This window comes from Macaca fascicularis, chromosome 9 (assembly GCF_037993035.2).
Source record: "Macaca fascicularis isolate 582-1 chromosome 9, T2T-MFA8v1.1".
Taxonomy (NCBI): domain Eukaryota; kingdom Metazoa; phylum Chordata; class Mammalia; order Primates; family Cercopithecidae; genus Macaca; species Macaca fascicularis.
In genome coordinates, this window is record NC_088383.1 from 9,478,488 (window position 1) to 9,504,329 (window position 25,842).

The window sequence follows — 25,842 nt, forward strand, 5'->3', positions numbered from 1 at the left end:
CACACACATGCACACACACATGCATACACACACATGCATACACACACACGCACACACATGCACACACATGCACACACACATGCACACACACATGCATACGCACATGCATATGCACATGCACACAAACATGCATACACATGCACACACATGCATACACACATGTGCACACACATGCACACACATGCATACACACATGCACACACACATGTATACACACATGCACACACACATGCATACACACATGCATACACACACATGTACATATACAAACAGCGCTTAGTTTGGTAACATAAGTCCCAGTGTTGAGTTTAAGAAGTCCACCCTCTAGTTGGTGAATACAATTGGTGTCTTGTTCTGATACTATGTGAAAGACTGTGAGTTGAGTTTTCTTATGGGCAGGGACGATGCCTTGCTTATCCTTCTGCTCTCAAAGCTGGTGTCCACTAAATATTGAGGAAGAAAGGATCCCTCCTAAAAATGCCCTTCTGAAAACTATTATTTTCTACTAAGAGAAGGTGAGTGCCTGGAGATCAGGGTCTCACTGGACACTGACGTTTGTTAGTCCTTGATGCAATTAAGTAAGTGGCTTTTGGCCTGATCTATAGAAAGGAAACCTTCCCTAAAGGAGGTGAAATCTCTACCTGTGAGTGACCTGTGCTCAGATTCAGACCACAGAGTCTAAGCAAATACACTGGACATTCTCTACTGATATATGCACAGTTAGTAGGATTCACTGGCCAACGGTTAGTAGTAACTGTTTTGTTCAACTCCAAAAGCATAGGAGTTGAACATGTGCTCTCAAAGCTGGCACTTAATACATGTTCCTGGGTCACCTATCCTTTTGCCCCCTTTGCCCACTGCCTGCCCTTGTGCATAGATTGTCATAGGGATGGATAAACACGGTCATGTGCAAACTCTTGCCTATGCTTTCCTTCTAACCTGGAACACCTACCCCTTACTTCTCATAAAAGACCAGTGGTATTTATTTATTTCAGGGTCCAGCTCATCCATGGACTCTTCTCAATCCGAGAAGCAGGGTACATCATAATAGTGCTTTGACCCACTGATTTCCTTGGCTCAGGTTCAGGAGCTGGTGCTTGACAACCTTCTCTGGTCTTTGTTGCTTCTAATCTACTCATTCAGAGGATGTAACACCAATGTAGAACCTAAAATATATTAACCTCCCTGAAGACAGGGATAAAAATGATAAAGTCAGTTATGTATTATGAATCAACAAACTGTATGGAAGATGTCACAAAAATGACATGCATATTTCACATCAAGGGTATTATTATTACACATATTTAATAAAATGAAGGCATTAAAGCTCAGATACCTTGAATGGTTTGGCTGGAGGCATTTGTTAGAAGCCAAACTGGAACTCAGATTCAGGTCTGTAAAACTTGATGCTGTCATTTATATGCTGCATTTCCCTTTGATATAAGTGGCATCATAGAAGAAGAACACTATGAGAAGGAAGAAGAGGCTTGTCAGTTGCCAGGGCATGTCAGGTAGAATTAGATTATTTGCCGTTGTGCTTAGTCCAATGGGATAATGAAAAGACAACCAAAGAGTTCTATCTTCTACAATTAGGGCCTAGAGGAAAAAGGATTTTATTTATAGTACACGTGTAAGGAGGTGTGTGAAGGGTGGGAGGAGGTGGGCACTGGGAGGATGAGATGTCATTTAGTCTGTGAGTGACTGTCATCTGCAGAGGCCTGTGTTCAGAGTCTGGACATAAGAGGAAGGATGCAGCTCCTTGTCTTCATCATCCAAGAGCTACTTAATAGTCCAGTGAGGAAGAGAAAATGTAGGAACAAAGCCAAATGGAATAAAGAGTGCTTTTTAGTGAAGCTCACCGAGATCATGGCGAACACAGAGGAAGTGGACTTAGCCCAGCCAAGGTGAGGGATGTCTAGGGAATGAGGTAACAGGTGTGATAGATCCGAGGCTCTAGCGCAGTGAGAATATAAGTGGCCTGGCTTCCCAAACACGTAAGTCCCCTGTGCCAAGCAGTGACTCAGGACACGTGGGAATAAACTCCAACAAGAAAGGGGTACCTCAGAAACACATTGCTCATAGGCACGTAGAATGTGCCAACCAGGGATGGCCACATGATTTGGAGACCCAGAGCACACTAAAAATGCAGGGCCTCTTGTTCAAAAAGGCAGGAGAAAAGTGCTGTGAAAGGCTTTATAAGACAAAGCTTTTTGGGAGGCCGAGGCGAGCGAATCACAAGGTCAGGTGATCAAGACCACCCTGGCTAACATGGTGAAACCCTGTCTCTACTAAAAATACAAAAAAAAAAAAAAAAAAATTAGCTGGGCGTGGTGATGGGCACCAGTAGTCACGGCTACTCAGGAGGCTGAGGCAGGAGAATGGCATGAACCCGGGAAGCGGATCTTGCAGTGAGCCAAGGTCGCGGCCCTGCGCTCCAGTCTGGGCGACACAGCAAGACTCCATGTGAAAAAAGAGACAAAGCTTTTTCCTTCCCTCAAGGAACTCCCCCTCTCTCGAGAGTGTTTTCTATTTGCATTTGCTGTTTGATACCATTCTTGGTAAAGAAAATTTAAAAATGTTGATTATCAGTATGGATTTCACCACTCATTTTTTTATTGTACAATACTAGTTTTCCTTGAAATTATAAGAGCATTTAACTAGTATGCAAAACGACTATAATTACACAATGCCTGTTTTGTAGCTCGTGTATGCATATGCAGTTATTGTTACCAGAACAGAGGAAGCACTGCACAGAAATAACTGACCATTTTCTTTTTTTATTTTTTGAGATGGAGTCTCACTCTGTCGCCCAGGCTGGAGTGCAGTGGCTCCATCTCGGCTCACTGCAACCTCCCCCTCCTGGGTTCAAGTGATTCTCCTGCCTCAGCTTCTCGAGAAACTGAGACTACAGGCACATGCCACAACACCCGGCTAATTTTTGCATTTTTAGTAGAGATGGGGTTCCACCATGTTGGCCAGGATGGTCTCTATCTCCTGACTTCGTGATCCACCCACCTTGGCCTCCCAAAGTGCTGGGATTACAATTTCACTTCTTGATACATGCACCTTCTAACAACACAATGCACTGATCTTGTGCTCTCGAGTCTCTCTGAATTCCTACACACCGTGGGTCATGGGGCATCACAGATGTTCAACGTGAATAAGGCGACAAGGAACAGAGGAAACACACATTATGTGTATTTTTGCTGCTTATGCCTATTCCTCATTGTCTCATTGGATGTGATTTATAAAACATTAGAAAAAGATAAAATTATTAAGAATTTCAAGGCAGTGATAGCAGAGCACTACATCAAGCGTCGGATCCTCTGAGCCTGGGGATCTGCTGGGATTGCACAGGTTGCAAGCTCATCCAGTCTTGCTGTCGACACAATTCCATCTGTGAGGATGAAGCAAGGTCAAAATATCAAACAGGAGTTCTCTGCTCTGTGATGCTTGGGCTGAGAGATCGCCTATCCCCCATCTTGCTGGAAGTCCAAACCAGGAAAACAAAACTGATATTCATCAGGAAGGATACATTGACACTCACATATGCCAGTGGGAACTTGAGCAGGGACCCAGCTGATTTGACCTTCCTGCTCATCCTGTAGGTTTTCTGCACTGGATGGCTTGATTTTTCCTCTTTGTTAATAATAGGGTCAAGGCCAGCCAGGCACGGTGGCTCATGCCTGTAATTCCTGCACTTTGGGAGGCCAAGGTGGGCGGATTATCTGAGGTCAGGAGTTCAAGACCAGCCTGGTCAACATGGTGAAACCCCGTCTCTACTAAAAATACAAAAAAAATTAGCCAGGCATGGTGGTAGGCACCTGTAATCCCAGCTACTCGGGAGGCTGAGTCAGGAGGATTGCCTGAACCTGGGAGGCAGAGATTGCAGTGAGCTGAGATTGTGCCATTGCACTCAGGTCTTGGCAACAAGAGCAAAACTCCTTCTAATAATAATAATAATAATAACAAGGTCAAAGCCAGATGCGGTGGCTCACACCTGTAATCCCAGCACTTTAGGAGGCTGAGGCGGGCAGATTGCTTGAGCCTAGGAGTTCGAGACCAGCCTGGGCAACATGGTGAGACCCCCGTCTCTACAAAAAATACAAAAATTAGCTGGGCGTGGTGGTACTTGCCTGTAGTTCCAGCTTCTTGGGAGGCTGAGGTGGGAGAATCGCTTGAGCTCAGGAGGTGGAGGCTGCAGTGAGGCAAGATTGTGCCACTTCACTCCAGCCTCGGTTCCCAAGCAAGACCTTGTCTCAGAAAACAAATGAATAAATTCAAATAGGGTCAAAAAAGAACAAAGGCCTTCTGATTGTCTGTCATACCTGGGAACTTGGAAGACAAGATGAGGATACTGGAGAGTGATGGGGAGAGAAGGACCAGGAATGTGCTGCGTTGCTTTGCTTTCTGCATACAACCACATACACCAACTTGGATATGTTGGTTTTCCTACTGTGCGAGTCAGTAGTCAGTTTGGTTTTCTTCTGGTCAATCATTCTTTTTCATTTTATGCCCCAGTATCTTCTAGGCATTTCTTCTGAGCATTAAAACTCTTTGGTGCTCAATTCTAAGTTTAGTTTTCCTTGCAAAACCCCCATTTTAGTAAATGTTCCTCATTCTCTTTTAATGAAATTTTTCTGGAACATGGATTGTGTTGGTTTCATTTGTCACTGGCTTCATATTCTACATTTTGAGAGACAGCAGACTGTAATATTATTAGTAATAATAAAATATTTCTTAAGTATTTATTAAATGCTTACTATGTGCCAGGTACAGTGCTAGGCATTTTATATTTATCAACTCATTTTGATGTTGCTAGAAACTTCGTGAGGTTGGTATTATTGTTAAAACTATTTTAAGGGCCTGGGTTCTTCACCCAGGGCTGGAATCCTGGTTCATCCATTTACTAGCTGGGAGGCTATGGGCAACTTAACCTCCCTGTATTAGTCTGTTCTCACGCTACTAATAAAGATGTGCCCAAGACTGGGTAATTTACAAAGGAAAGAGGTTAAATGAACTCACAGTTCCACTGCGAGGCTGGGGATACGTCACCATCACGGTGGAAGGTGAAGGAAGAGAAAAGGCACATCTTACATGACACAGGCAAGAGGGCATGTGCAGGAGAACTGCGCTTTATAAAACCATCAGATCTCATAAGACTTATTCACTATCATGAGAACAGCATAGGACAGACCCGTCCCCATGATTCAATTACCTCCTGCCAGGTCCCTCCCATGACATGTGGGGATTATGGGAGTTATAATTCAAGATGAGATTTGGGTGGGGACGCAGCCAAACCGTATCACTCTCTGTGCCCCGGCTTCCTCATTGAATTCAAGTGAACCACTTAAAATATACTTAGAATAAAAGCATCGCCCTATTTACGACATGAACTGGAACTCTTCCTCCAAAGCACGTTAATCCATAGCTGATAATTTCAGGTCCTGGACTTTGCAGACACCTTTTCAGCTTCCATCTTTGACTCATCCTGTCATCATCTCAAGACCTCATTTGCTCAGACTTCGCTAACAACGGGCTGGTTGAGTCATCTAATTGAATGGCAGGAAACCACTGTTTCCACACCCTCAAATTGATTTTATTAAGTACAAATAAATATCCAATTCATTACAAATGAACTTTTAGAATTTGCAAACAGCCTCATGAGAGCGATACTCACAACCTTGACGGAGAGTATGTATTCAAAATATACCAAGAGCTGTATAAAAATTATAATAAATACTCATCTCCTTACAAATCAAAGGACTTGGTTTAGGTACAAGTTCAACCAGTATTCAGTTCTGTGACTTTGTATCTCTTATCCCACTTTCCTCCCCTGTGAATTGAGAATAATATTACTTCTATTTACTTTTTCAGAAATAGTGTGAATCCAAGGAGATAAAGTATGTGGATGGAACTTTGCAACTTAGAAACCAGTGAGCCTATGACAGGTATTATGATCTCCTGTTATAATCTACATACACAACACAAATTGAACATATGAAAGGATTTTTTTCTGCCATTCTGCCATCCGAAATATTGATTAGATGTCTAGAATGAAGACGTGCTTGAGAACTATTTCTGGCTTGTATTTTCTCGACAAAACCACAGTTGTCTACTTTACCTCATAGACACTATTACCACCTGTTACATTTACTTCTAGAGTCTAGCTTAATGGTTTCTCCGAAGAAAAAGACCTGGAAGTGGATTCTGAGTTCATTTTAAGCAGAATCTAACTTGCTTTTCTTTACAAAATACAAATTCCATTTAGTTGTTAGTTTATTCTTTCAAGAAAGGATGTTTAATCTAATTGGCCCTTTTAGAGTTAAGATTCTTTCCCCAGAGGGCAGAGCAGCCCTTGCTTAATCTTTAGTCCACCAGTTGCACAAAATCATAAAATCGCAGTAGTACAGCTGCTCTGAGGCCTTTTATGACCCTTAAAGGGAAGTCATCTCTATACAATAGTGATAATAACAGTATCATCTAACAGCTGAATACTGCTTTAGTTTACTGTGCACTGTAGCTTCGATGTGGTGTCTCTGCCAAAACTGATGTTGAAATTTGTTTCCCAGTGTGGCAGTGTTGGGAGGTGGGGCCTAGATGGAGGTTTCTGGGTCATGGGGACAGGATCCTCATGAATAAATTAGTACGCTCCCGTGGAGGAGTTCTCCCTTGCCAGAGAATGGATTAGTTTTTGAGAGCAGGTTGTTAAAGACTCTGGCTTCCTCTGTTTCTCTCTCTTGAGATGTCATCTCTGGACATGCCCACTCCCCTTCTACTTTCTGCCCTGAGCAGAAGCAGTCAGAGGCCCTCCCAAAAGCCAATCAGATGCTGGCATCATGCTTCTTGTATTAGGTTGGTGCAAAAGTAATTGCAGTTTTTGCCATTGAAAGTAATGGCCGTGCAACCCTCCAAGTGTGAAGTGACAGCCTTGTGTGTGATCTTTCTGACTTCCCCAAGTTTGCATTTTTGACATTAAAGTTTACTTTTTAATTTTAAAAAATAATAATAATCCCAGCCAGGTGCGCTGGCTCACGCCTGCAATCCCAGCACTTCGGGAGGCTGAGGCGGGTGGATCACCTGAGGTCAGGAGTTCAAGACCAGCCTGGCCAACATGGTGAAACCCCATCTCTACTAAAACTACAAAAATTAGCTGGGCATGATGGTGCATGCCGGTAATCCCAGCTACTTGGGAGGCTGAGGCACGAGAATCACTTGAACCAGAGAGGCGGAGGTTGCAGTGAGCCGAGATTGCGCCACTGCACTCCAGCCTGAGTGACAGAGTGAGACTCCATCTAAAAAAAAAAAAAAAATCTTAGGTAACCCTGATGGTCTCTGGTCTATCTCATCTCTAAATTTTATTAACTTCTTTATTAGCTTGAGTTTCCATTCATTCTATCTCATCTACCTGTACCTACAGGATATTGAGCAGGGGAAGAAAACATGGGTAAGAATGGATGGGCAGATGTTACGGGCGAAGGTAGATACTGTGAGATAGAATGGGAAGGGGGAAGGTCAGGCTGAAATGATCATTTGGACAGCAGAGGATGCTGGGAAGAGGACGGCAGAAGATGGAACAGCAATCCACATGATGCAGGACAAACATGATAGAAGGAGATATCAGAGTATTGATTAGCAGAGACTTCACTGAAGCAAACAGTATAGGCAGAGCGGCTGGTGGTGTTGTTACAGTGCTTCTCAGGGTACCATGATGGACCTAGGGCTGCAATTTTTAGATAAAACAATCTCTTCAGTATGAACATTAGTCACTCTTAAAGCACCTATTCCTTTACTGATCCATTTCTTGTATGCCAGTAGTTCTATGCAGAAACACTCCTCCAACTTCAAATACATTTGCAGATGTTGCTGTGTAAACATATCTTTTATTATATACACACCTCTGTTCATACTTCAACCTTTCATTTGGCTGTAAAAGAGTCAAATGATCCTAGGCTCCATGACAAGGCTATTCCCAGTAATGTTCTCCTGGGTAAATGCTAAGCCATTGACAAGTGCTCTCCGGATGCCTCTGTATGGTGGGCTGTGCATCCCCTGAATAGTTGTGTGGTTTAGATTAGATCTCCCCAGTTTGTTGATGAGAATGTCAGGTAGGACAGAATCAAAGGCTTACAGAAGTCTAGAGAGATTACATCTATTGCATCCTTTTTATCTACGAGGCCTGTCACTCTATCATAGAAGGAAATTAAATTGGTCTGGCATGATTTGTTCCTCTAAAAGCCATGTTGGTTGCTACCCAGTCTGTTATGTTCTTCTGGGTGATTGCAAATTGATCATTTTGTTGATTTATCTTTGTAACTTCCTTGGCACTGTGTTTTAGGCTGACCAATATTTCTTTTCCTTTCTTTCAAAGATTGACATTGTATTTGCTTTATTTCCTCTTCTTTAGGGATTTTTCCTGATGTGCATGCCTTTTTTATTTCTTTATTATAATTGCTTGAGGTCTGATGCTATGTTCCAAAAATTCATTTGCATATTTTTTATAATCTGTTATTTGATTAATTTTCAAAAATTGGCTTATTTTAGCCTGTTTTCATTCATTTCCTCTACCCCTCTATTTAGTCACTTAGTCAACATTTACTGAGAACCTAGGAGCTGGGAAAACAATGATCAGATAAACAATGAATTAATAAGTCTCTTGTGAAACTAATAGTTAAGTGTGGGAGACATACAAATTAAAGAGATGACTATGATACAGTGTTGAAAGGACTGTAATGGGGTGAGTAAGATGGAACACCTAGAACAGGAATTTACCCCAATCTTGAGGACATCAGGGAAGGCTTCCCAGAGGAGTTGATGTGTAAACTGAGTTTTCTTGGCTAAGTACAAGTTAGCAGAAGCCAGATATGGAAAGTGCTGGAGAGAGAGGGCGAGACAGAAAGTAAGGCGTTTCAAGCAGAGAGAACAGCATCAACAAAGGTATAGCTGTGAGAGTGACATGCGTTAGGGGAGAGCACGGCAGTTCAGCAGGACTAGAGACAGACTTCTTACGTCAGACACTGGATAGGCAGGCCTGTAATAGAGCTGGAGAATATGGCAGCGGGTGCTCATGAAGTTCTTCAATGCCAACAAAATAAGTGTAGGCTTCTTCTTGAATGCATAGGAGGCATTCAAACCTCATTCAGTGAATTTTTTCTTTAGTACCTATCATTTTAATGAGATAGATTACCTTAAGGATCAGAAGATACAAAGAAATTTAGGATATATTCTTAACCCCAAAGTGCCTTGCAAACCACTCAAGGAGTGAGAACTTACAGACATAAAACAATTGAATTGCAATATAAGTATTTTGGCTAAAGCCCAAATAAGTCTTTCAGAGAAGCGTGTCTGGGAGTTCAGAGAGACCAATCTTTGAGGTTGGGTTTATCTATGTTATTTAAATTAACAATGAAGTAAGAAACATCTCAGGGTTTAATCACTTGGATAGAATCAAAACAACATACACTCAAATTATAAATGACCCCATATTCCAATGATTGTTCACTACCAGCCACAAACTTTGTTTGCCAATAATCTTAATCCTCATTGCCATGGCAATTACTTTAAAAAATGAAGGCAAGTGAAAAAATGCTACTGCTTTTTTTTTTTTTTTAAATGACACATTAAATAGCTCAAACCAACCCCCTGGCTGAGAAAAATTAGACTAGCTGGAAAAATATTCTAAAAAGTCTGTTTGAATATGTTGAAGAGATGACAAATTAGAGATAAATTACTAAACCAGGACCTTGAGGAGGATGGATGTTTAGGGCAATAACTAGAGTATTTGGGGGCTTTCCTTTAACCCTGATGTTTTCTTCTCTTCCCTTCCAAGTATGGAGAGATTGAGTGGTGCTTTTGACCATCTTTTAGTGCTAAGGCAACAGGTATTGGTTAGCAGGACTCGCTGAAGCTATAGGTATGAGTGAACCGCTCTTACTTTCGTTGAGACTCTGAGAGTTGTGTCCTAAGAATACGAATAAACAAAGAGTAGGCCTTACAACTAGAAAAGCGCAGCTTTTTACCATTGCAACCCTTAATATTAGAGTAAGGGTTTCCTGCAGTATTAATGCTTCACATGAAAATTCACATGAAAATGAACTCACATGAAAATTCTAGAGTTGAAATAAAGTAGTTGAAAATGTGTATACATGGTTTTAATAACAAGTTAGATTTAGGTTAAATAGAAGATAAGATGCAGCTAAAGAAAGATTAAAAAGGTTATGAATCAAGAAGCCCTATGAACTCCAAGCAGTGTGACTGAAAAGAAAACCACACCTAAGTACATTATAAAAAATCTTACCACCAGAAGCCAGAAGGGGGAAAAAAGGCATATTGCTTTTAAAGGAGTAATAATGGGCTAATGACTGACTTCTCAATAGAAAAGAAAGTCAGAAGACGATAGAATAATATATTTAAATTGCTGAAGAAAAAAAAAAAAACCCTGACAATTCAGACTTTTATACCTAGTGAAATTATCCTTTAGGAATGAAACATATTTTGAGACAAAAATGATAATAATTCATTATTTGTTGACCAGCAGTAATGAAAATACTAAACGTTTTTCTCTAATTAGGTAGAAATTGACTCTAGAGTGAGGTAAGAAATTAAGGAAGAAACAGAGAGAAAACAAGGGAGCCAATGGGAGTATATATTCAACATTGGCTGATTGAAATAATAGTTATGCCTTATGAGTATTAAAATGTATGTGGAAATCAATTACATGATAGCAATGTCATTTAAGTTGGGGAGGTGATAAAGTTTTCCGGCCATTGCATTGTCTAGAAAGAATTGTAAAAGTATCAATTATGTTAGACTTTGAAAAGTCAACCATGCATAGTAGAATGTTTAATGTAACCAACAGAAGATGTGTAAAAGACAGTATATCTTGGTGAACTTGAAAACACAGCAATGGAAATGATCAAAAATAAAACACAGAGATAAAGCTGAAAAAGAAAGCATAAAGGATCAATAGTCAGTGGGACAGTTAAAAGAGGCTAATATACACACAATCAGAGTCTCTTATGAAGGAGAAGAGAGTGGGGGAAAACTATGTGAAATATAAAAGTAGAAAATTTTTCTAATTTGATAAAAACTATAAACAGAAACTCAAGAAATGTAAGAAATCCTAATTATGAGAAACATTAAGAAAACAACCCCTAATCATATCACATTCAAGTTGCTGGAAACCACTGATAAAGAGAAAATCTTAAAAGTGATAGGAGGAAAAAATATATAATTACAAAGAATCTATGATAAGAATGATGACAAATTTCTGCTTAGAAACAATCCAAGTGAGAAGACAGTGGAGCAACGTCTTCAAATTAATAAAAATCTTCCATTTTAGAATTCCACATTCAGCAAAATTATACTTCAAAAACAAAGGCAAAATTAAGTTTTCTTCCAGACATAGAAAATCTGTAAGACTTTAATACTATTTGGTGAATGCTAAAGGTAATACTTCAAGCAAAAGGAAAATGATACCAGTCAAAACTCTGGATCTGTATTACACACACACACACACACACACACACACACACACACACACACACATATACACACACACACACACCCAAATAGCAACAGAAATGATAACTATGAGGATAAATTTAAAAATATTTTTCCTATTATTTTAATGTCTTTAAAATATAATTGAGCAAGGAAGAAATAAAAATGTGTTGTATGGTTGATAGCATATATAGAAGTAAAACAAATGGCAACAACAGTAAAAAGGGTACAAAGAAACAAGAAAGAGGACGCTTGTAATGTTCTTGTATTTTAAAGGCAGTAGTATAATATTACTTGAAATTAGACTGTGATAAGCTGAAGAGCCATGCTATACACTGTAGGGCAATCACAAAAATAAAACATCAAAGAATTTTAGCTAATTAGTCAACAAAGATAATAAAATTGAAGAATTAAGAAGTATTCAATCTAAAAGAAGGCAGGCTGAGCATAGTGGCTCACACCTGTAATCCCAGAACTTTGGGAAGCTGAGGCAGGAGGACTGTTTGAGGTCAGGAGTTCAAGACTAGCCTGGGCTATATAACAAGACTCCATCTCAACAAAAAGATCAAAAATTAGCTGGGTGGTGGCATGTGCCCGTAATTTAAGCTACTTGGGAGGCTGAGGTGGGAGGATTACTTAAACCCGAGAATTTGAGGTGAGCTGTGATCATGTCACTGCACTCCAGCCTGGGCGTCTCCATCTCAAAAAAAAAAAAAAAAAAAATTAGCCGGGTATGGTGGTGCATGCCTGTAATCTCAGCTACTTGGGAGGCTGAGTCAGGAGAATTGCTTAAACCTGGGAGGTGGAGGTTGCAGTGAGCCAAGTGCACATCATTGCACTCCAACCTGGGCAACAAAGCTAGACTCCATCTCAAAAACAAAAACCAAAAATCAAAAAAAGGCAAAAGAAAAAAAAAAGAAAGAAAAAGAGAACAAAGAATAGATTATACAAGTAGAAAACAAATCAAAAACCAGGAGACTTAATCCTCCCATAGCAATAACCACATGAAATGTAAATGTTATAAATACCCCAATTAAAAGGCAGTGACTATTAAGTAAGAGTTTAAAAAGCAAGACTCAACTATATTCTGCCTATGTGAAGCCAACTTTTAATATAAAAACACAAATAAGTTAAAAGTAAAATAATGGAAAAAATTCAACATTAACATTAGTCAGAAGAAAATGAAAATGATGATATTAATATCAGAAAAAACAAAATCCAGAAAAGACTAAAGATTTAAAGAATAGTTTTATAATGACATAAGGATCAATTTATGAAGATATAACATTATAAACATTTTTGAACCTATTGAAACTGCTTCAAACTATATAAAGTACAAATAAATAAACCTGTAAAAATAAATAGATAAGTTCATAAATTTTATTTAGATATATCAATTATTGGTAGAATAAGTGGAAAAAATGAATAAAATTGAAGACTTTAATAGTACTACCAATCCACTTTCACAGTCAACCAATCTACTTTATATTTATATAAAGTCGACTATATTTCTACAGTCAACTAATCAACCTAATGACATTTTCAGAAAACTCCATCAAATAACAAGAGAATACACATTTTTTTTTTCCAAGGGGCCTAGAACATATTTACCAAATAGATCATATGCTGGGAATAAACACACTTTTAAAAGTGTACAAGGATTGCAGTCATACAAAGTATATTTTCTGACAGCATTGAAACTAAAATGAACAGAAAGATCTTTGGAAAATTCTCAAATATTAAGAAACCAAAGAATACACTCCTAAATTGCTCTTGGGTCAAATAGAAAATCAAAAAGGAAATAGAAAAAACATTGAATTTAATTAAAATGACAACACAAGATACAAAAATTTGTGGGATGCTACCAAAGCATAATTTAGAGGGAAATTTATAGCACTGAGCAACACACTAGAAAAGAGGAAAGATCACAGATCAGTGACCTTAGCTTCTAAATTAAGAAACTAGAAAAGGAAAAGGAAAAAAACTTAAAGTAAGCTCAAAATAAAAAATAAATCAATGAAACAAAAAAAAAAAAAAAAAAGAAAAAAGCAATAGAGAAAAATGAATAAAACCAAATGCTGGTCCTTTGAGAAGATTAATAACACTTATATAAACCTCTATTTGTACTGATTAGGAAATAAAGAGAGAAGACACAAAATATCAATATAATGAATAACAAAAGTGACATCTCTTTAGGTTCTACATACATTAAAAGAAAAATAAGAAAACCTTATGAAACATTAATTTTGACCTCTTAGATGAAAGAAACAAGTCCTTGCAAAACATAAACTACCAAAGTTCACTAATAAAGATATAATCTCTATAGGCCTTTATTTGTTAAATAAATTTATTTTGTGGTTAAAAAATCTTCACCTTTAAAAATCCTATGGACAACATCATGTTTAGTGGTAAAACACTGATTTTGTTTCCCCCAAAGATTAAGAACAAGGCAAAGACTTCCACTCTTAACACCTTGATTCAACATCGTAATGGAGGTTCTAGTCAATGCAATAGGCAAGAAAAGGGAAAAGCATTCCTTTGGTAGAGAGAAACAGAGAGGACGCCAGTAACTGTTCTTATAAGGGCACTAATTTTATTGGATCAGGATGCCACCTGCATGACCTCATTTAACGTTAATTACCTGCAAATATAGTCACATTTGAAGTTAGAGTTTCAGCACATAAATTTGGTGGGGTTTGGGGAGAGACACAATTTAGTCCATAGCACCTAGGGTTAGACAAAATGTATTAGCTACAATGCCAAGAACATGATATATTAAAAAAAGAATAAGCCATAAACTATCAAGGATCTAGAACCAGAAATCCCACTTGACCCAGCAATTCCATTACCCTGTATATACCCAAAGGATTATAAATCATTCTACTGTAAAGACACATGCACACGTAGGTTTGTTGAGGCACTGTTCACAATAGCAAGGACTTGCAACCAACCCAGATGCCTATCAATGATAGACTGGATAAAGAAAATGTGGCACATATACACCATGGAATACTATGCAGCCATGAAAAAGGATGAGTTCATGTCCTTTGCAGGGAAATGGATGAAGCTGGAAACCATCATTCTCAGCAAGGTAACACAAAAACAGAAAACCAAACACGGCATGTTCTCCCTCATAAGTGGGAGAGGAACAATGGGAACACATGGACACAGGGAGGGGAACATCACACAGTAGGGTCTGTCAGGGGATGGGGGGCGAGGGAGGGAAAGCATTAGGAGAAATACCTAACGTAGATGAGGGGTTGATGGGTGCAGCAAGCCACCACGGCACATGGATACCTAGGTAACAAACCTGCACGTTCTGCATATGTATCCCAGAACTTGAAGTATAATTAAAAAAAAAAAATTTAAAAAAAGGAAAAAAACAAGCCACAGATTGGAAAAGGAGATTTTTCAAATCATGTTTCTGACAAAAGACTTATATTTAGAATATATAAAAAAACTATCAAAATTCAATAATAAGAAACTAAAGCATCCAATAAAACAAAATAGGCAAATGACTTGAACAGCTATTTCACCAAAGAAGATATACAGATGGGAAATTAAAAAAAGGAAAGGATGCTCCACATTATTAATTATTAGAGAATTGGAAAGTAAAGCCTCAATTATTAATAGATACAACTCCACTGATTAGACCTATTACAGTATCTAAAATCGGCTAGGTACAGTAGATCATGCCTGTAATCCCAGCAAACTCAAAGCTGAGGCAGGAGGATTGTTGAGCCCAGGAGTTTAAGACCATCCCTAGAGACAGGGATTCCTAGTTAGGTGTGGTGGTGCACACCTGTGATCCCAACTACTCAGGAGACTGAAGTAGGAGGATCACTTGGGCCTGGGAGGTTGAGGCTGCAGTGAGCCATGATTATACCACTGTACTCCAGCCTGGATGACAGACAGACATCTGTCTCAAAAATAAATGAATAAAAGAAGACAGTGCATGAACTCGAATCAGTGAAAACCCTGGTGCACTGCTTGTGGAAATACAAAAGGATAATAATATGCAAAAACAGTTTGATGATGTTTTTAAAAAGTTAAACATATACCTATCGTGTACTCTAGCCATTCCACTTACAGGTGTTTATACATGAACAAATTAAATCATATGTCCAAAGAAAGACTGTCCACAAATGTTCATAGCAGCTTTATCTGTAATACTGTCAAACTGGAAACAACTCAAATGCATATCAACAGATAATGGATAGTGAAATTGTGATACATCCAGACAACAGAATACCCCTTAATGACAAAATGAGCAATCTTTAACACGTGCAATAGCATGGAAGAATCTCAAAATAATTATGATGAGTGAAAGAAGTCAGACAAAAATGTACATACTGTATGACTCCATTCATAATAGAATTCTAGAAAATGAAAGCTAATCTGTAGTTCAAAAAGCAATTCAGTACTTGACTGGGAGCAGAGGGTCATGGGGAAAGGTTGGAGGGTTACAAAAGGTCACAAGGAAACTTTTGGGTGTGATGGATGTGTTCACTATCTTGATTTTGTGATGGTCTCTTGGGTGTATATGTATGTCAATACTAATCAAATTGTACATTTTAAATATGTGTACTTTACTGTATGTAAAATACACTTTAATAAAACTATTAAAAGTCAATATATGAGAAATGGAATATAAAATTTTAAAAATATACAGTTTACAATAGCATTAAATAACATGAAATATATCAAAGTAAGTTTGATCAAATATGTGAAAGTTCTCACTGGAAACTTTAAAAAATCTATTGAGAAAAATTAAAGATACAATACATAGTGGGACATATCAAAAGATGTCAAAAATGTCAACTGTCTCCAATTTTAATCAAACCACAAACTCTGTGTTTGTGAGTATGTGTGTGTGTGTGACAGAGAGAGAGAGAGAGAGAGAGAGAGAGAGAGAGAGAGGGAGAGACAGAGAGATTCTAAATGGATTGTAAAAATAAAAGAAAGATCAAGAATTGAACTATCTGAAGAAGTGCCAGATGGGAGAATTTGCTCTAGTAAATATCAAGACATCTTTATAAAAACACAGTAGTTAAGACAGTATAATATTGCCAAAAGGCTTGTATTAGTTCGTTTTCATGCTGCTAATAAAGACATACCTGAGACTGGGCAATTTACGAAAGAAAGAGGTTTAATGGACTTATAGTTCCACGTGGCTGGGGAGGCCTCACAGTCCTGGTGGAAGGCAAGGAAGAGCAAGTCACATCTTACATGGATGGCAACAGGCAAAGAGAGAGAGCTTGTGCAGGGAAATTCCCAATTTTAAAACCATCAGATCTCATGCGACTTATCAACTATTGCAAGAACTGCATGGGAAAGACCTGCCCCCATGATTCAATTAACTCCCCCTGGGTCCTTCACACAATACAAGGGAATTATGGGAGCTACAATTCAAGATGAGATTTGGCTGTGGACACAGTCAAACCATATCAAGGCTATACCATTGGAAGAGAATAGAGAGTTCAGAAATAAATGTATGAGTATTTGGACATTTGTTCTTGACAATGTTGAGTAGTAGAGCAGTGGGGGTCTTTTTGATAAATGATACTGTGTCAATAAAAAAATCACAATTGACCCAATCGTTCACCTTATGCAAATAATTTATTGCAGGTGGATTGTATTAAGCTATAAATTCTGGAAGATCATATATATATAAATATTTTTATGTTATATAAAGATTTCTTAAACTATATGAAAATTATTATTCATAAAGGAAGAGATTGAGAATTTAGATTACATTAAATGTAAAAACTTCTGCTCATCAAAAGACACAAGAAAGTGAAAATGCAAGTCAAGGAGCAGAAAGATTTTTCAGCACATGTAACTGACAAATATCCAAAATATAATGAGCTCCAACAAATCAAGAATGCAAAAGACATAGGATCCAATAGCTAAATGGGCAAAAAGCTTTAATTGGCACTCTTATAAAGAGGCTGCCCAACTGGGCAGTAAACTTCTCCATTTTATAATATTATTAGTAACCAGGGAAATGCTGTGTAAAACCACAATGATATAACACTACTCATTCACCAGAATAGCAATAGTGAAAACAGCAACTACCAAGTATTGCCAATGATAGAAACACTGGAACTAACCTCTAACACATTGCTTGTGGGAATAAAAATTGGTAGAACACACTGAAAAGCATTTTGGCCTCATCTATTTAAATTAAACATTTACATTAATCAATGTAAATTTGTTATATTACATTAATTTAAATTGAGCACTTAAATCAAGCATTGTGATCTGCAGTTCCATTTCTTGGTATATACCCAATGAAAATGTGTGACTGTCATAAACAAGAATGACCACTTCAGTATTATTTTTCCTTGTCCCAAACTGAAAACGACCCCCAAACCATCAACATGATAGTAGATGTGCTTGTCCAGTGACATTTATATTGCAATGGAAATAAATGAATCAATGCTCTGCTCAAAAACATAGTTGAATGTCACAAACAGTGTTGAGTGAAAGAAGCTAGACATTTAAAAATGCTTGTTGTGTGATCCTATTTATAGAAAATTTAACAAATAGGCAAAACTTTATTAAAGAATTTAGGGATATATGCATAGGTAGTAAAGCTATAAAGAGCAAGAAAGTCAATACTACAAAAATAGGCAGAGTATTTTTTCCAATGCAGGTCAGCAGGGACTTCGAGTGAGATGCAGCTGAAAGAGAGTGCTGTAGATTGCTGTCACCGTTTTATTTCTTGAACATTCAGGTGTTTACACTGGTTTTCAATTTATGGTAATTCACTGAGTTCTATATTGATATGTTGCATACTTTATTATACATGCATTATCTTTCACAATTTTTTTTTTTTTTTTTTTTTTTTTTTTTTTTTTTTAGGTGGAGGGATAAAAGAAGCTATGAAAATCAAAAGTGTCTCTAGTGGGAGTGACCTCAGTGGTAGATTTCTAGGTAAGCCTGACTTTATCTTAAAGGATCTTTTCCCCACACTGGCTGTTTCTTTCTACTTTCTTCTGAAATATAATGTGCAATTTCACCAATTATAGTTTCATTCTGCACGTTAATCACCTTTTGGAAAAAGGTAAATGCCTCTGGTTGTTTGAAGGACTGTCATCACAAATCTCTTGTTCCCCTTTCCCAGAGTTCTAACACGTCTACAGTAATGCCTTTACATTATGAGTTAAGTCATCCTTCCTAAACTAGTCAGGAACTCCACCGTCATTTAAAAGTGGTTTCTGTAGGGATTAAATTCAGATTTTGAAATAAAATATGTGAATATGATCTATTTGTCATTTTGGGAATGCCTATACAGTGACTGGTATGACATACAGTTGAATTGTCGGGATTTAGATTCTGACTAACCAGGCTCAAGTTTTGGTTCTACTCATTATTAGTTACTTTACTGAGAGAAAATTATGAAACCAGATTCCTAAATTATAAAATCTGGTAAAAATACCTATCCCCCATAGATGTCATGGTGTGAAAATGATATAAAATGTCAAATAAATGTGTGAAATCAAGATTTCAAATTCACAACAGCAAAAACAAAATTAGATATAAGAGATGAAGACAGACAAACGAGAATGTCATACGGGACTAAGTCATTGCTGTGGTTAGCTGGCATTCCTCAGAGGGGAAATATTCTGAGCAACTGCCTTATAACCAAATCCCTTTCTGTTATCTTTAAAGGCTCAGAAAACATCCACGGAGTACTTTGTACTTACCTTTTGGCAGCTTTTGTGACTTGATATGTATATTTTCATCTGAACTCTTCCCCTGTAATTTCCACAAAGGCAGAGATAAGTGTCTGGCATTTAGTCAAGAACAAAATGTTTGTTGAATTTGGTTAACTCTACTTGAATCTTTCTATCTACAATCTGAACCGCATCTTGACATGGAATGATCTGTATACACCCTCCCTATCTGCTACCTAAAGTACGTACTTTTATTTGTCCCATAACTATATTGTGCATGAGGCTATATTGTGCATTGTTCTCAAGCATGAGGCAACCTATGATATATCTAATGAATTATTTATATATAGTATTTGTTTTTTTTTAATAAAGAGATGTTAACTAATTATGGACTTTATAGCCTAAGTCTCTACAAACTAATAAAAAAAATCGTGTCAGTTTTCAATTCTATTTGCCCAGATTTATGTGCATTGAGAACCTCCTAGCCATGACTTAGGGGGTATGCTGGATATTGCCAGTCATTCCACGGGAGTCACAGCTGTGGGTCCACATGGCAAACAGTTCCACGATCTTGTCCTCGGTAGCTCCATGCCAGCCCGACCAATTGGTTTTGCCATAGACATAGAAAAGCAGGGGAGGGAGCCACACCGATACCCTATTTGTCACAATAAACATATCCTTTCTAGCAAGCATGGCAATTGCATAACTAGATGTCACAAAATAAAAATGTTTAGCTTTTATATTCTTCCAAAACTTCTATTTCAAAGTTCCCGGTGCAAATAACCTACACCTATTCAACACCGATTCATTGGTCATGGAGATGGCCTAAGTTCCTTTCCTCCTTGCTGCAACCGCGTGGAAGAACTGTAACAGTATTGTAGCTCAGTATCTCTGCAGGACATATAACAGCAGGGATTGAATTAGCTCAGAAGCTATGGGCTGCGGTCTGGTGAACCATTCAGAGAAATCGAGGAATCAACAGGATATTCCAAGTGGCCCATTCTTCTGAGAAATTCGCAGTTGTCTCCCTGGAGCTCTTCCCAGAGAGCCTTCAATATAGCTATTTATTATCTGAAGTTAAATCAGACGTCTACTTAATGCTTGGATCCTGGCTTTGAGTACTAAATTAATCAAAAACAACAAAGAGATGTTACATTATATGTATCTCTTACATTGACAAAGAGATATATATATATATATATATATATATATATATATATATATATATATATATATGGAGTCTTGCTCTGTTGCCCAGGTTGGAGAGCAGTGGCACGATCTCGCTGCAACCTCTGTCTCCTGGGTTCAAGCAATTTCCTGTCTCAGCCTCCTGAGTAGCTGGGATTACAGGCAGGTGTCACCACACCTGGCTAATTTTCGTATTTTTAGTAGAGACAGGGTTTCACCATGTTGGTCAGGCTGGTCTCAAACTTCTGACTTCGTGATCCGCCTGCCTCAGGCTCCCAAAGTGTTGGGATTACAGGCGCGGGCCACTGCGTCTGGTCTATTTTTGTCTTTTCTAGTTTTGGACAAGACGGTGTTTCGTTATATTGCCCAGACTGGTCTCAAACTCCTGGGCTCAAGTGATCCTCCATCTTGGCCTCCCAAAGTGCTGGGATTACAGGGGTGAGCCACTGTAGTGGCATATGTATACCTTTCCTATCATACAAATCTATTTATTACTCTGTCCCCAGTGGATGGCTTACCTTTTAGGTAAGGAATGAGAAGGGAAGAGAGAAGGGTGAAAGACAACTGCTTCTTGGGGGTTATAGTTTTTGAACGTTTCCTGGAGATTTTTATTCTTAGTTTTTGTCCACACTAATGAAATAACCTGGTTGTGTTTCTATTGTTTTGGTCCACAGGGTCAGGGGATCTTGTAGATAGAAGGATGGCTGGTTTCATGGTGACCCAAAATTAGCCCGGACTTCAAAGAACTTCCTCTTTTCTCTGCATGAAGAACTCTTTAAATAAGTCCTTTTTCCTTTTACAAGGTGAATGCTTCAAAGCACGTGGGAGGAGTATTTCCTTCTCAGTGTTTACCTTTCAAAGGTGAGGAGTTCACAGACGTTTCTCTGTTTGTACAGTAGAATCCAATCGTTGGTTTGGAGGCGAGGGCTCTCTGCAGTCCTCTCCTACTGTCAGGAGCTTCCCGTGCTCATTTTTCATTTACTGATACACTAAAGGAGCTGTGCCCGGAACCAAAAAAAAACTGCATTAAATTCCTCTGGAGTATATTTCTGTCAACATTGTATATCCCTAAAAAAAGAACTTGGTCCTGTTTTTCAAAGCTTTTTTACTCTCACAGGTTACAAAATGTTCACGGAGTGGCCAGAAATGACAGGCAAAGTGGATGAGTGGGAAAGTGCGTATATTTTCTCATTCGAGAAGGAGGGAGAATGACTATAAAAAAAAGTAACAGGTTTCTAGCATATCCGCTTGGATTTATACACTCAATTGAGTATGATCCCCTCAGTTAAGATAACTTTGGGATGCTCTACAAGATATTCAATAATGTGCAAAATGGTGCAATAACAGCTTTGGAAACATCTTGAAATTGTGTTCAGGTCCCCTAGGACATCATTTTATACTATTTTAAACCTTATTTGTAACTTTGTTTTATCTTCTGTGGGAAGCTCTGTGAGAGTGAAGGCAGGAACTGTACCTTTTTAGTCTAGAAACTCCCTTTGAGGAATAGAACAGTGACTTGTGCTTTATAGGATTTTTTAAAAATGTGTGGGTTATTTTGCATTCATATGAAAAATCTCTGAGTTAAATTTGATATTTTGTAACAACTAAAACTCATTTGGAATTGAATCTGGTAAAATACATTATCAATCCTTGTAATATTATTTAACAAAACCAATAGATCAATAAAAGTTAATGACAAGAAATAGGTATTGATTTGTACGTATGATACATATGAAATACGTATTGATGAGTATTCATGATTGAAATACTATGATCATGGGTAATAGAACAATGTGTAATACCCACTGAAAAGCAAATGAAAGAAAACATACCAAATGCTAATGTGAGGGTACTTGGATTATGAATGATTTTTTGGTACATTTATAGTAGGAAAAAGTAAATTCACATTTAAAAAAAAATAACAAATCAGATTTTCTTTTGCAATGAATACATAGTCTCTGCCTGAGGGAAATAATCAATGAGAAGATCAAAAGTGTTTTAAACAATGGAATCAATGTGACAAATGTGTTAATAAAATGAGTGAGAGAGCTGCTGTTTACTGACAAGTTCCTATGTGCCAAGCATAGCGTTATATACTGCCTGCAAATGATCTCTAATCCACAAAATACCCTGCAAGATAAATATTTTGATTTTGATTTCTATTGTATAGAAACTGAAGTGTTGAGACAGTAAGTCATTTGCCTGAGGTCACACCTAGAGTATGGGATTGGGTCTATGCCTTTTTCGCTCTGAAACCCTTGCCCATTCAATGACATCAGAAAGCCTTTCTGTGTCCATTTGGCTTTCCCATTGGCTGAAGGCAAATGCCCTGACATGAGAGACCTTCTGCAAACTGACCTGTGTCTATCAATCCTTGCCCTTGTTCCCCAGCCAAACTGGCTGACTCACTCTCTTAATGCTCTTCACAGGCATTCTCACGCCATGCCCTCTTCCTCCCAGGACCTGCAGGATTCTCCATCCTTTTATACCCATGTATAACCAATTCAAAATCTCCAAAGCCGTCAAGATTTTTGGGCTTCTCCAGCTTGTGGAATCGTGCCCACCTTTGAATTTTTATTGACTCTGCTCTATTCACCCGGCAGTGGCTTAGTGGCAGCTCTTATAGTTTCTCATATCACGTATCAGTATTTTATGCATGTATAGTTTTCTCTCTACAATTGGAATTTTCTTTTCTTGAGGTCAGCATATGTATTTCATTTATTTTCGTATTCACTGTGGCAGCACAAAAGGGGTAAGTGAACAGAACACGGAGTCCGTGAATCAGAGGCTCTCCCACGTCTGAGTTTTGTGGCCATGAACAACTCATATTGTTTCTTTACATTGTAGTTTCCTTATCTGTAAACTCTGGCTAATAATACTCAGTACTTCACAGATTTGTTGGGAATATTAACATAATAGATGTAAGGCATTTGTACATTTATAGGACACTGGAAGCACTCAATAAATATTCTCATTAGTAGTAGTACTCATTACTATATTATAATAATAATAATAATAATAATAGAGTGAGCCAAACAAAAGCACATACAGATCTTTTCACATCTCTTTTGGATCTTTTCAACATGCATAGGTATCTTTTTTCATTAAAAATTTTGCATTTATTTGCTGCATTTATAATACTTATCACAGTGCTAAAATATTTTTAAAAACACTTGATACACATTTGCAGAATGCCTCTGAATAAATGTGGTCACTTTTAAATGATAATCAAAGTAAGAAAAAAAAAAGAGAAAAAAGAAACAAAGACCAGAAAATGAGAACTTTCAAAATAATGTCATGATTGGTATTAAGGCATGGGTACATTATAAAAATTAAGCAGACTTGCACAAATAAATCTTATGTCATAGGTGGAAGGATCTCGAGTGTGTTGTGGTTTTTTCACACTAGCAGTTACTTGATTGTGGAGTGATTCACAAGGAAACAGGTAGCATTCATGTTTGACTTTCTTATTTGTGTATCAGAGATGGCCAGTGACTCATCTATGGATCAGAGTACATGTCTCTCTTGGAGAGATTATTGGTAAAATATGATGAATGTTTTCAAGCTAATTGGTGATCAAGATGCTCAGCGCTGTAAACTCATGTCTCATGAACATTAGGAAAAACAAATGACCTTACCACACTTGTCTCTCCTGTACTATAAGCAAAGGTCTGGCAGATGGAATTCAATTTTAATCTTAAAATTTCAAAAAGTGGCAACCAAAAGCAATTCTCTTTTATTAATAGCAAAGCAAAGCTGTGTAGCGTCACCAGGAGACAAAAAAATAACTGTGGCATTTCTAGGCCGTCGGCTTCCACCTGGAGTTGGGTCTGTGTGGGTTTGTTCTGCTTCAGGCCTGTGCCTCAGGTGTTACTCTTGTGACTGGCAGGAGGAAGGTGACAAGTTTAGGTTACCATCATGTGTAATGACGGTGATTAGTCAACTGTCCTCCCTCTTCCTAAAAACAGTCGAATACTTAAAATGCCAATCTGAATTGCAGACAGTCTTCACCACCATAGACTTAGCAAGGAACCAGACTCACAATGCCTTAACCCCAGGTGTGTTTATAGCAACATCAATGGTCATGGGCTGTTTCTCAGATGTTAAATTTTGACATTATTCAGAATTGGATGAGTAGAATGCCAATAACATAATTTACAATGCATTACACAACGTACACACTGCCTCAGGAAGACAAAGCTCACTTGAAAAGTATCTCCTAGGTCGTGGCCTTGCTCCTGCTCTGTGGGAAAATAATCCAGGCCCCTTCATGTGAGTGTGGGCACAGGGGAACTGAAGTGCTCATGGTTCTGCTCTAGGTCTCCGCAGGGGCAGGAACAGGAGCCACGGGTGGGACCTTGAGCACCCATTGGGTCACCTTCGAGGTGGACAAGAATGAGAACATCACCCATCACCGTGGTGAAGGGCATTGGGCTTTCAGAACATGTGATCGATTTCATGAAGGAATCCTCTCCATCTGGTTCAAAGTCTCAGTGGTGTTCTGGTGCTTATAATGCCTTGGTTTCTGATGAAGAATTGAAAAGAAGAGTAGCTGATCAGCTGACATGGGAGCAAGTCAAGGAACAAACTGAAGATCAGAAATGACTAAAGCAAACCACAGAACTGGAGAAAGAGAGGGCTGCTGCCAATGGGCAATTAACCAGACCCATCCTTCGAGAGAGGATATCAAGCCAGGAGGAAGGTGCTAAGGCAATGCACCTGGCTAGGCAGCTGGAAGAGAAAGACCTAGTGCTAATGAAGCGGGTTGCATCCTGCAAAGTGGAGCTGGCTAGACTGGAGGAGAGGAACTCATAGTTCTGCAAATTTACCACTGAACAATATCAGAAAATTGCTGAAGAGGTGGAAGCACAATTCAAGTGTATGAGTCTCATCCAGTCTGTGTTGACTTGCAGGCCAAAATTCTTCAGCGTTACTACAAGAACACCCACCAGACCTTCAAATGCTCCACTCTGGTCAACCAGTATATACACTATGTCAATCATGCCAAACAGAGCATGCTTGAGGAAAAAGTATTAAAAACTTTTAGAACAAGCAAAACACCTTCAACCTTAATTTCAGAGAGGGAATATGTTTTTTCCTAGTAAGAAAATAACCCATTTAAAGAGACGAGCACTAATGAGAAGACCATGCAGGAGAGACAGCGAAGAATGGATTCAACAGAATCATATCACATTTTGATTGGCAGCAATTTGAAGGGTGGCCAAAACCTAGATCTGGATCAGTCATCAACGGATGCAGATGCTCTTCAGTGTTAGTAAACCCTTCTTATGATGATTAAAAGAGAAGGACAGCCCTCTCCACCTTTTGGTACTTTCTATTCAACTTCTACCTACCATAAAATGTTTCTCTTCTAAGCAAGCCCCATCATTTGGTGAACCACCACCCTAACGAAGTGGGATGGGGTGGGTTGGGGGTGTGGGGCTAAAGTAATTGGAGTGTGGAGAGGAGA

At 38.4% G+C, this 25,842-nt stretch overlaps 1 pseudogene; it reads left to right on the top strand.

The window, feature by feature from the left end:
* The first annotated feature begins 1,749 nt into the window (after window positions 1–1,749).
* LOC102120182 (MICOS complex subunit MIC19-like) lies at window positions 1,750–25,474 on the top strand (annotated as a pseudogene).
* Window positions 25,475–25,842: the final 368 nt, after the last annotated feature.